Consider the following 13533-nt stretch of genomic DNA (forward strand, 5'->3'; position numbering starts at 1 on the left):
CCATATATATGTGTTAATATACTGTATTGGAACTAAAAAGCCTCTTGATGAAAGTGAAAGTGGAGAGTGAAAAAGTTGGCTTAAAGCTCAACATTCAGAAAACGAAGATCATGGCATCTGGTCCCACCACTTCATGGAAATAGATGGGGAAACAGTGGAAACAGTGGCAGACTTTATTTTGGGGGGCTCCAAAATCACTGCAGATGGTGACTGCAGCCATGAAATTAAAAGACGCTTACTCCTTGGAAGAAAAGTTATGTCCAACCTAGACAGTATATAGAAAAGCAAAAACATTACTGTACCAATAAAGGTCCGTCTAGTCAAGGCTATGGTTTTTCCTGTGGTCATGTATGGATGTAAGAGTTGGACTATGAAGAAGGCTGAGTGCCGAAGAATTGATGCTTTTGAACTGTGGTGTTGGAGAAAACTCTTGAGTCCCTTGGACTGCAAGGAGATCCAACCAGTCCATTCTGAAGGAGATCAGCCCTGGGTATTCTTTGGAAGGAATGATGCTAAAGCTGAAACTCCAGTACTTTGGCCATCTCATGTGAAGAGTGGACTCATTGGAAAAGACTCTGATGCTGGGAGGGATTGGGGGCAGGAGGAGAAGGGGATGACAGAGGATGAGATGGCTGGATGGCATCACCGACTCGATGGACGTGAGTCTGAGTGAACTCCGGGAGTTGGTGATGGACAGGGAGGCCTGGCGTGCTGCGATTCATGGGGTCGCAAAGAGTCAGACACAACTGAGCGACTGAACTGAACTGATACTGTATTGGTGTTTTTCTTTCTGACTTACTTCACTGTGTATAATATGCTCCAGTTTCATCCACTTCATTAGAACTGATTCAAATGCATTCTTTTTAATAGTTGAGTAATATTCCATTGTGTATATGTACCACAGCTTTCTTATCCATTCATCTGCTGATGGACATCTAGGCTGCTTCCATGTCCTGGATATTGTAAACAGTGCTGTGATGAACATTGGGGTACTCATGCTCTTTCAATTCTGGTTTCCTCGGTGTGTATGCCCAGCAGTGAGATTGTTGGGTCATATGTCAAACACATTTTGGATTAGAAGTCTTTCTCCTACCTCTGGGCCTTTGTATGTATTCCTTTTAAACTCTTATCCAGCCTCTACACTTTATCTAACTCCTGTATGTTCTTCAGATTTTAGCTCAGATGCCACTTCTTCTAGGAAGCTGTGACACCTTAAGAGCTGGTTGGGACCACCTCCACACCCTTCTGTTGATTTCATAGCAATCTGTTCTCACTCTGGCATCACATTTATCACATGAAATAAAATATTTTTAAAATATTGAAATGCACTCAGGGGCTTCCCTGGTGGTCCGGTGGTTAAGAATCCACCTACCAATGCAGGGGACACAGATTCAATCCAGACTCTGGGAAGACCCCACATGCCATGGAGCAACTAAGCCCTTTTGCCACAACTGCTAAGCCCACGCTTTAGAGCCTGCAAACCACAACTAATGAGCCCATGCGGCACAGCTGAGGCCCGAATGCCTGGAGCCCACACTCTGCAAATAGAGAAACCACTGCCGTAAGAAGCCCATGCACCCGAACTAGAGAGTAGCTCCCGCTTTCTGCAACTTGAGAACGCCTGCGAGCAGCAAGAAAGATCCAACACAGCCAAAAAAAATCTTTTTTTTTAAACGAATGCACTCAGCCATAAAAAAAGAACAACAATGCCATTTGCAGCAACAAGGACAGACCTAGAGATTGTCATACTGAGTGAAGTCAGAGAAAAACAGGTATATGATATCACTTATATTGTAGAATCTAAACAATTGGTACAAATGAACTTATTTACAAAAGAGTCCCAGATGTAGAAAACAAACATGGTTGCTGGGGAAAAAGGAAGGGAGGGATAAATTGGGAGATTGGGATTGACATATACACTTTATATACTAATAAAGGCCTACTGTATAGCACAGGGAACTCCACTCATCACTCTGTAATGACCTATATGGGAAAAGAATCTAAAAAAGAGTAGATAAATGTATAACTGATTCACTTTGCTGTCCACCTGGAACTAAGACAACATTGTAAATCAAATATACATCAATAAAATGTTTTAAAGTAAAATATCAAATTGCAAATATAGCCCAAGGCAGAGGAGAGTGAATGATACTTTGAGAAGAAAGAAGGTTGTGAGAGCAAAAGAAAGAAAAAGTAAAAGCCCTTCTGATCCTGGGAATGGTGAGACAAAGAGGTCAGACACAGATGATGTTTCACCTCTGCAGCAGTGCTGGAGAGGGCTGGGAGAGAGCTTGGAAGGGGAGGAAGCTGGTCTTGTCGCTGAGTGCACTGGGAAAACGACTGCCCAACAGACCTCCTGTGCTCCAAGGTTGGAACACTGTGAAACGGCAGTACAGAGTCAGCAAAGGGTCTCTGCCAGCTACCACGTGATTTAGAAGATGTGTTACCATTCCCCATGCCTGATGGGGACCTTGGAAATTAGCTGATCGAACCACCGGGAGAGCTGAGATCACAAAGTAACTTTGTGGAACCTGTACCCAGAGCTGTAAGTCTGAGCCACTCCTTAGATGGGCGGCTAGGACCCAAGTGAAGGCACACCACCAAGGAAGGGGTACTGGCCTCCTGCCTGGCCTGAGGAACAGAGCACTTGCTGCTGCAGGTTTGATGAACAAGCACCACAGCAGACCAGCTGCCCAGAACAGAAGCCAGAGAAGATGAGGACAGCAAGGCCACCTGAGACCCAACCCACAGCACCACCTCTCCACATACCTCCAGATGGCGGAGAAGGGCAGAGGGAGAAATGGCCATGCGAGGGAGTTGAATTTAAAATGGACTGAATAATTTAATTCAACTCTTTCACCATCACACTCCCTACCCAGTGGGGTGGGGATTCAGGAAGCAAAAACATCATCTATAAAAGATAAGCTCTATTTTTTTTTTTTTCAACGTGATAGCCTTTTATCCACTAAATGGATACTATATCTACTCCTGTATTGACTTCACTATTTTACATTTCTTGAGAACATGAGCTACATTCACTGGTGTTTCTCAAGTGTCAGACAGAATGCATGGCCCATAATAGGCACTCAAATATTTGTGGAATGAAAATATTTGAAAATCATATATCTGATAAAGGATTAATATCCAGAATGTATGAAGAACTCCTACAACTCAACAGAAAAAGAGAATAACCAAACAACCCATTTCAAAAATGGGCAAAAGACATGAATAGACATTTCTCCAAAGAAGATATAAAAATGACCAATAAGAACTGGAAAAGATGTTCAGTATCACTCATCTTTTGGGAAATGCGAATCAAAGCCTCAATGAGATACCACCTCATACCCATCATGATGGCCGATTAAAAATACAAAAAAATAACAAGTGTTGGCAAAAATGTAGAGAAATTGGAATCCTGGAGCATCATTGATGGGAATGTAAACTGGTACAGCCACTGTGGAAAACAGCTTAGTGTTTCCCTCAAAAAGCTAAACATAGAATTACCATATGATCTGGCAATTCCACTCCTAATATAGACCCCAAAGAGTTGAAAGCATGGACTCAAACAGATACTTGTACACTTATGTTCATAGCAGCATCATTCACAATAGCCAAAAGGGGGAAGCAACCCAAGTGTTCGTCAGTAAATCAACAGATAAGCAAAACATACTATATACATACAGTGGAATATTATTTAGCCTTAAAAAGCAATGAAATTCTGACACAAGTATCCCCCACTGTTCAAAAGTTCACTTTACATTACTTCGCTTTATACAAAAGACCTACATCGGTCCAGGTTTCTCCCACTATCTGAAAGAAGAGTGCTCCTCCGAAAACTTTCATAGGCTGAAATGGTGTAAAGCAAAGAAGCGGTTATCTTAGACACAGTTCAAAGTTACAGTAGCTTGATGCTGAGATGCTGAGGGTCATTCTCCAGGAAGGAGCTTCGCGGTGCCACTCTCGCTGCTTGGGCTGCTTGTGGCAAAGCAAATGCTGAAAGCTATCGCTGCCTTTTTCCTTGAAAGTAAAAATCCTCCTCAGATTTATTTCAATTAGTAAAAATAAGTACAGGTAGCCTCTGTGTTTTGAAAGTTCACTTTATATCACTTCAGTTTTATGAAAGACCTATGTTACTACCTGTTTTCTGGTGGCTGGTAAAGAATTCGCCTGCAATGTGGGAGACTTGGGTTCGATCCCTGGGTTGGGAAGATCTCCTGGAGAAGGGAAAGGCCACCCACTCCAGTATTCTGGCCTGGAGAATTCCATGGACTGTGTAGTCCATGGGGTAACAAAGAGTTGGACACGACTGAGTGACTTTTACTCACATGGAGACAGCATGCATCCTGAACAGCAAGACTGGCACTGCCAAGCCCCTTCCGTGGAACTATACTCAGCATCTGAGAATCAAGCTGTCATAGCCTTGAACTATGTCTGTGAGCATCTGTGCTTTATCTTGATTGAGTTCATGTATCCCTGGTGGCTCAGTAGTAAAGAATCTGCCTGCAATGCAGGAAACCCGGGTTCAATCCCTGGATGGGGAAGATGATCTGGAGAAGGGAATGGCTACCCACTGCAGTATTCTTCCCTGGAGAATTCCATGGACGGGGAGCCTGATGGGCTACAGTCCATGGGGTCGGTCACTCAATGTGTGACTGAGCACAGTACACCAAATCAGCTTCCAAAAGATTTCACAGAAGCTCCCTGCTTTGGGGTAGTGGAAGAAATTTGTTCATGCTGCAACAGTGCCGAACCTTGAAAACATGGTGAATGAAATAAGCCGGATAAATAAAGATGAATATTGTATGATTTTACTTATATGAGGTATCTAGAATAGGCAAATTCATAGAATAGTGATTACCAGGACTTGGGGGGAAGAGGATTGAGGAGTTTTTAATGGGTACAGAGTTTCTGTTCGGGGTGATGAAAAAGTTCTGGAAATGGATAATTGTCATGGTTGTACAGCATTATGAATGTATTTAATGCCACTGAACTATACACTTAAAAATGGTTAAAATGGTAAACTTCATGTTTATTTTACCACAGGAACACTGGAGGAAACAAAAGGGAAAAGACTTTTCTATAATTCTTCCCTAATGACATTTACAGTTTATCAAAAAAAAAAAGAAGAAACACTGTAGATTGTCAAAAAGCAGATCATCTGGAAGATAAAATCCAGACAGGTGTTTGGTGAAGGGACTGAAAAAGAATCTTCTCTTTGCCACTAACACTTAGGACAGGCCATGATTGTATTGTTCCAGCAGTCCAAAAGATTTGTTTTTACTTATTTGACCACCCTGTGTGGCATGTGGGATCCTAGTTCCCTTGACCAGGGATCGAACCTGTGCTCCTGCATTGGAAGTGCAGAGCCCTAACCACTGGAGTACCAGGGAATTCAAAGTCCTAGAAGATCTGAATGGATTATATAAGCAATAAGTCCTGGATGGCTAGTAAATAATAGTTTTATAATTTCTATCTTGGATTCAACATGCTTCCTTTTATAAAGCTATATGCTAAATAACTATAATTATTATTATATGCTAATCATTTGGGCTTCCCAGGTGGCTCAGTGGATAAAGAATCTGCCTGCAAGGCAGGAGATGCAGGAGACGCGGGTTCAATCCCTGGGGCAGAAAGATCCCCCGGTGGAGGGCATGGCAACCCACTCCAGTATTCTTGCCTGAAGAATCCCATGGACAGAGGAGCCTGGTGGGCTACAGACCACAGGGTTGAAAAGAGTAGGACACACTGAAGTGACTGAGCACATGCTAATTATTTACTTTATTGGTTCCTGACATTTTAATCTCATGGATATGTTTTATTATCTGGATCTCTAAATCTTACTCAAGTTTGAATTTGAAGATTGGCTATGATTAACTTGTTTGTCTTCAGATGGGGGACTGATTTTATTCAAAGTCTATAATGACATGAGGTGGCAGCTAAAATAAGGAACTCTACTGTCAGAGCTAATGATCAGCTGGATAGACATCTACCGTCTTTTCCTATATAGGTCTGCTCGCTCCAGTCTATTGAAGAAGGACTTGTCAGGATTGTAGGTAGAATATCTCCACTTGGACATGTCAGTGAGGCCACATCAGAACTGAATTAGTCCATTAAACATTGTTTTTGATTCATTGACTTTTAGCAGTCTTGCAACCCAGGTGGTTTTAGTTTGATTTCTTGATAGTCATTCAACCACAAATGATTAGTATAGGCCAATAATGATAATTGCATTCCACCTGCAAGTAATTTTGATTTTGTTGTTGTTGTTCAGTCCCCAAGTCATGTCCAACTCTTAGTGACCCAATGGACTGTAGCCCACCAAGCTCCTCTGTCCCTGGGATTTCCCAGGGAAGAATACTGGAGTGGGTTGCCATTTCCTTCTTCAGGGGATCTTCCCAATCCAGGGGTCAAACCTGCATCTTTTGCATTGGCAGGTGAATTCTTTACCACTGAGCTACCAGAGAAGCCCAGTTTTGATTTAGGCACTGGCATATCACTCAATTTAAGCCAATGAGACATTAGGGAAAGCCTGCTGCCTGGCTTCTGGAAAAGTTTGCTTTCTTCTAAAAAAAGAGACATAAAAAAGAGATGATACTTTTCAGTCTCCAGATGTTCTTGTGACTGGTTATGATAGCAGGCAGTGCTGCAAGAGCTGGAGGATGCAGCTGACCCAGTTGGAGGGAGGAGCTAAGAATACTACAGATAAGCAAGACTAAGCCCTAAGGTTGGAGAAGGCAATGGCACCCCACTCCAGTACTCTTGCCTGGAAAATCCCATGGACGGAGGAGCCTGGTAGGCCGCAGTCCATGGGGTCACTAGGAGTTGGACACGACTGAGCGACTTCACTTTCACTTCTCACTTTCATGCATTGGAGAAGGAAATGGCAACCCACTGCAGTGTTCTTGCCTGGGGAATCCCAGGGATGGAGGAGCCTGTTGGGCTGCCGTCTATGGGGTTGCACAGAGTCAGACATGACTGAAGTGACTTAGCAGCAGCAGCAGCAAGCCCTAAGGTACCACTTTTCATATACTTACACTAGAAGACACAAAAGACTGTCAGGGTAAAAACCAGAAGATCAATTTAAAACCAAAATAAGTAGAAGAGAAAGAATGATAAAAGTAAAAAACAGAGGCTCTGGTTCTAGGCAAGGTGGAGTAAGCATACTCCAACCTCATCTCTTTCCTGAGAGAGTCCCACAGTTGTCCAGTCGCTCAGTTGTGTCTGACTCTTTGCTACCCCCTGGACTATATAGCACACCAGGCTCCTCTGTCCTCCACTATCTGCCAGAGTTTACTTAGATTCAAGTCCACTGAGTCAGTGATGCTATCTAACCATCTCATCCTCTGCCACCCCTTTATCCTTTTGCCTTCAGTCTTCCGAGCATCAGGGTCTTTTCCAATGAGTTGGCTCTTCCCATCAGGTGGCCAAAGTCCCAGAGAATCCTGGACAAAGATCACAGAGTAGCTCCCTGAGGACTCCTCAAAGTGAATAATAGAAAGCAGACTGGGGAAGAAGACTAGAATTTCAAGTTCCACTGAATTTTACCCCTTTTTTCCTTTTTGGTATCACCTGGCCTAGACTCAAAGGAAGCCTGAAACCCAGAAGTGCCCACAGAGAAGCCCAAGGGATGGGAAAGGGGTTCTTAAGGGTCAGAGAGCATAAGGGAAGTTCCATATCTTTTTTTCTTCATTCAACTCCTCTCCCTGTGACAGTGGAGTGATAGCAGCACAGCAAAGACACAGGACATGGGGCAGGCACTTTAAGAGAGAGGGGAACACTTCATTCTGCTCAGACGAGCTTTGGTCCCAGAAGCTTGGTGCCAATCCCCACTGCTTTTATTTATTTTTAAAATATGTATGTATTTGACTGTACTGGGTCTTGGTCATGGCACACAGGATCTTTGATCTTCTTGGGACACGTGGAGTCTTTAGTTGCAGCATGCGAACTCTTAGCTGTGGCACAACGGATCTAGTTCCCCGACCAGGGATCAAACCCAGGCCCCCTGCATTGAGAGCTCGGAGACTTAGCCACTGGACCACCAGGGAAGTCCCAAGGAATAAAATTTAAAAATGGATAAATTGGAGTTCATCAAAATTAAACCCTTTTCTCTGTCAAACATTCTATTAAAAGAAGATATAGAGATATAATTTTTAATCATGATTTTCCAGATTCATTCTTTATGTACCAAATGTTGGTTTTAATTAATGCCTTTTTTTAATTAAAAAATTCAATTTATTCAAACTAAAAAAATCATATATATTAGCTCCAGCTGCTATAACAAAATATCATACACTAGTGCCTTAAATAACAAATTTGTTCTTACAGTTCTGGAATTTGGAAAGTCCAAGGTAAAGGTGTCAGCTAATCTGGTTCCCTGTCACCCTGCTTATTAACTTATATGCAGAGTACATCATGCAAAATGCCGGGCTGAATGAAGCACAAGTGGGGATCAAGATTGATGGGAGAAATATCAATAACCTCAGATACGCAGACGATACCACCCTTATGGTAGAAAATGAAGAGGCACTAAATAGCCTCTTGATGAAAGTGAAAGAGAAGAGTGAAGAAGTTGGCTTAAAACTCCACATTCAAAAAACTAAAATCATAGAATCTGGTCCCATCACTTGATGGCAAATGGATGGGGAAACAATGAAAACAGTGACAGACTTCATTATCTTGGGCTCCAAAATCATTGCAGATGGTGACTGCAGCCATGAAATTAAAAGATGCTTTCTCCTTGGAAGAAAAGCTATGACAAACCTAGACAGCATATTAAAAAGCAGAGACATTCCTTTGCCGACAAAGGTCCGCCTAGTCGAAGTTATGATTTTCCAGTAGTCATGTATGGATGTAAGAGTTCGACTATAAAGAAAGTTAAGCACCGAATAATTGATGCTTTTGAACTGCGGTGTTGGAGAAGACTCTTGAGAGTCCCCTGGACTGTAAGGAGATCAAATCAGTCAATCCTAAAGGAAATCAGTCCTGAATATTTATTTGAAGGACTGATGCTGAAGCTGAAACTCCAATACTTTGGCTACCTGATGTGAAGAACTGACTCATTGGAAAAGACCCTGATGCTGCGAATGACTGAAGGCAGGAGGAGAAGGGGATGACAGAGGATGAGATAGTGGGATGGCATCACCAACTTGATGGACATTAGTTTGAGCAAGCTCCAGGAGTTGGTGATGGACAGGGAGGCCTGGCGTGCTGCAGTCCATGGGGTCTCAAAGAGTCGGATACGACTGAGACACTGAACTGAATTGAATTTGGTTTCCAGGTGGGGGCTCTCTTCCTGGCTTGCAGATAGCCATCGTTATCCCTTGTCCTCACATGGTAGAGAAAGAGAGGAAGCAGCGCCCTGTGTCTCTTTTATAAAGGAACTAATCCCACTCTCATGACTGTATATAAACTTAATTACCTCCCAAAGTGCCCAGCTTCAAATACTATTACACTGTGAGTTAGGGCCTCAGGTAGTGAGTTTGGGAAGTGGGCAGAAACTTTCAGTCCATAAAATTATATGACCCAGCAATTCCACTTCTAGATATTTACTCCAGAGAGATAAAAACTTATGATCACAAAGCCTGTCCATTAATATTTATAGTGTGCACGTGTGTTAGTCACTCAGTTGTGTCCAACTCTTTTGCAACTCCATGAACTGTAACCCCATGCAACCCCGGGCTCTTCTGTCCATGGAATTTTCCAGGCAAGAATATTCGAGTGGGTAGCCATTCCCTTCTCCAGGGGATCTTCCTGACCCAGGGATCAAAGCCAGGTCTCCAGCATTGCAGGCAGATTCTTTACCATCTGAGCTACCAGGGAAACTCTATTTAAAATTGCCCAAATATGGAATTAACCCAAAAGTTCTTCAATGCTTAACTGGATAAACAAACGATACTTACAGTAAAATCCTACTCAGCAATAAAGTGAAGTCACTCAGTCATGTCCGACTCTTTGTGACCCCATGGGCTGTAGCCTACCATGCTCCTCCGTCCATGGGATTCTCCAGGCAAGAATACTGGAGTGGGTTGCCATTTCCTTCTCCAGGAGATCTTCCCAACCCAGGGATTGAACCCAGGTCTCCCGCATTGCAGGCAGACGCTTTACCATCTGAGCCACCAGGGAAGCTCAATACTCAGCAATATGCAGCAATAAAATGAAATGAACAATTGAGACAGGTAACAACAACATAGGTGAATCTCAAAGTTATTATACTTAATGAAAGTTTTGTAAAAGCTTAAATACTTTATGATTCCACTTATATTACACTCTGTAAAAGTCAAAACTATTTTGATGGATAATAAACGAGTGGTTCTTGAGGAGGGCATGGCAACCCACTCCAGTATTCTTGCCTGGAGAAGCCTATGGATAGAGGAGCCTGGTGGGCTACAGTCCATAGGATCACAAAGAGTCAGACATGACTGAGTCAACTTAGCATTCACACATGCAAACCAGTGGTTGCCATGGGTTATGGAGTAGAAAAGTTGTAAGTACATCTTGAGGGAGATTTGTGGAATGATAAAACTATCCTATATTATGATTTTGGTGATAGTTTCATAATTTATACATGTATTAAAAATCCTAGAGCTATCTGCTAAAAGCAGAACTAATTTTACTGTCTTTTAACTTATTTTAAAACTTATTGAAAAAGAAGACCCCCATGAAATAAAAATCAAAATAATAGAGAAAACAAACAAAGCCAAAAGTTGTTTTCCTGGAAGATTAATAAAATTGATAAACTTCAAGTAACACATATACAGAAAAATAAACAAGACTACCAATTTCAGGAATGAAAAAGGGGACATCACTACTGATCCTGTAGACAGTACATTAAGGGAATATTATGAACAACTTTATGCTAATACATCTGACAGCTTATATGAGTTAGATAAACTTTTTGAAAGACACTTTCCTTTATATCTCTGAAAAATAAACGAGACTACTTTCCCTTCTATCTCATCGACCATGAACTGAATCATATGACCATCTCTAGCTAGGCAAAGTGAGTTCATGGCAAAGGGAAACAGATAAGTCATGAATGGCTTAGCTCAATCACAACTTATTACCTATGGCTGAGCACAGTGTTGTTGTTGTTACTCAGTTCAGTTCAGTTGCTCAGTCGTGTCTCTTTGTGACCCCATGGACTGCAGCACGCCAGGCCTCCCTGTCCATCACCAACCCCCAGAGCTTGCTCAAATTCATGTCTATTGAGTCAGTGATGCCATCCAACCATCTCATCCTCTGTCATCCCCTTCTCCTCCTGTCTTCAATTTTTCCCAGCATCAAGGTCTTTTCCAGTGAGTCAGTTCTTCATATCAGGTGGCCAAAGTATTGGAGTTTCAGCTTCAGCATCAGTCCTTCCAATGAATATTCAGGACTGATTTCCTTTAGGATTGACTGATTTGATCTCCTTACAGTCCAGGGGACTCTCAAAAGTCTTCTCCAGCACCACAGTTCAAAAGCATCAATTCTTCGACGCTCAGCTTTCTTCATGGTCCAACTTTCACATTCATACATGACTATGGAAAAACTATTGCTTTAACTAGACGGACCTTTGTCAGCAAAGGAATGTCTCTGCTTTTTAACATGCCATCTAGATTGGTCATAGCTTTTCTTCTAAGGAGCAAGCATCTTTTAATTTCATGGCTGTAGTCACCATCTGCAGTGATTTTGGAGCCCCAGAAAATAAAGTATGTCACTGTTTCCATTGTTTCCCCATCTATTTGCCATGAAGTAATGGGACCATATGCCATGATCTTAGTTTTTTTAATGTTGAGTTTTAAGCCAGCTTTTTCACTCTCCTCTTTCAGTTGCTCAGTCATGGCCAACTCTTTGTGACCCCATGGATTGCAACACACAAGGCTTCCTTGTCCTTCACTATCTCCTGGAGTTTGCTCAAACTCATATCCATTGAGTCAGTGATGCCATCCAATGAGCTCATCCTCTGTCATCCCCTTCTCCTCCTGCCTTCAACCTTTCCCAGCATCAGGGTCTTTTCCAGTGAGTCAGTTCTTGGCATCAGGTGGCCAAAGTATTGGAATTTCAGCTTTAGCATCAGTCCTTCCAATGAATATACAGGACTGATTTCCTTTAGGATGGACTGATTGGATCTCCAGTCCAAGGGACTCTCAAGAGTCTTCTCCAACACCACAGTTCAAAAGCATTGATTCTTCGGCTTTCAGCCTTCTTTACAGTCCAATTCTCACATCCATACATGACCACTGGAAAAACCATAGCTTTGAGTATATGGACCTTTGTCAGCAACATAATGCCTCTGTTTTTTAATACACTGTCTAGGTTTATCATAGCGTTTCTTCCAAGCAGAAAGCGTCTTTTAATTTCATGGCTGCAGTCACTGTTCATAGTGATTTTGGAGCTCAAGAAAATAAAGTCTGTGACTGTTTCCATTGAAAGTGAAAGTGTTAGTCAATCAGTCGTGTCTGACACTTTGTGACCCCATGGACTGTAGCCCATTAGGCTCCTCTCCCCGTGGAATTCTCCAGGCAAGAACACTGGAGTGCATAGCCATTTCCTTCTCCAGGGGATCTTCCCAAACCGAGGTATCAAACCTGGGACTCAGAGGATGGGGTTTCAAAACCGAGGTTTATAGTCCCTGCTCTCAAAAGAGTAAATTAGAGAAGAAAAACTCATTGTGATTTTATTTACTCTCTCAGAAAGAATTAGGAATGATAGAATGAATCCTAGGCAAAGGGTTTTGTTAAATTTTAACATTTTTAATCTGCCCAAGTACTTCTGTTCGATGTGTATGTTTTTAGTTTTTCAGCATTAATTAGATGTAAAAACACTTAAAGCAAAACAAAATAAAACAAAAATGCCTTGAGCTAGCTTTTATTTATTTATTGCTTTTTAAAACTTTATTTCGACATAGCTATACTTACAGAAAACCCACCTGCCAGTGCAGGTGACATAAGAGATGCAGGTTCAATCCTGGGTTGGGAAGATCCCCTGGAGGAGGGCATGGCAACCCACTCCAGTATGCTTGCCTGGAAAATTCCATGGGCAGAGGAGCCTGGTGGGCTGTGGTCCATAGGGTCACAAAAAGTTGGACAAGACTGAAGCCACTTAGCACGCATGCAAGCATACTTACAGAAATATACTCATATTGGTTAACAGATGCAATTTAACTTATCCTACACAATTTGGACCAAAAAACTTGGTACATGGCTTGCTTTTACAAAGAAAGAAAAAGGATTTTCAATCTGGTTTATTTTTTATCTATTACAAATGTATATACAAAATCCTCCATCAAATTCTGCTAAAGTACACAGCATGAACCTTGAGAAATTAAATTTTGGTTTGTCTCTGAAAAATAACATGAGCTAGCTTTTAGAGTCACCAAAGAGAGAACAGTTGGGAAGAGCAGCCAAGTAGGTTGGTGGCAATAGCCAAGTAGGGAAGAAAAAAGTAAAGATTTCAGAAACTTCCTAAATGAAGAGAGACGAGTCATCAGAAGTAGCAGGGGTTTTGGGGGGCAAAGCTCCAGTCAGAGAGTAGAGGAGTGCTATACCATCAGCT

The sequence above is a fragment of the Bubalus kerabau genome, chromosome 21, assembly GCF_029407905.1.
Source record: "Bubalus kerabau isolate K-KA32 ecotype Philippines breed swamp buffalo chromosome 21, PCC_UOA_SB_1v2, whole genome shotgun sequence".
Taxonomy (NCBI): Eukaryota; Metazoa; Chordata; class Mammalia; order Artiodactyla; family Bovidae; genus Bubalus; species Bubalus kerabau.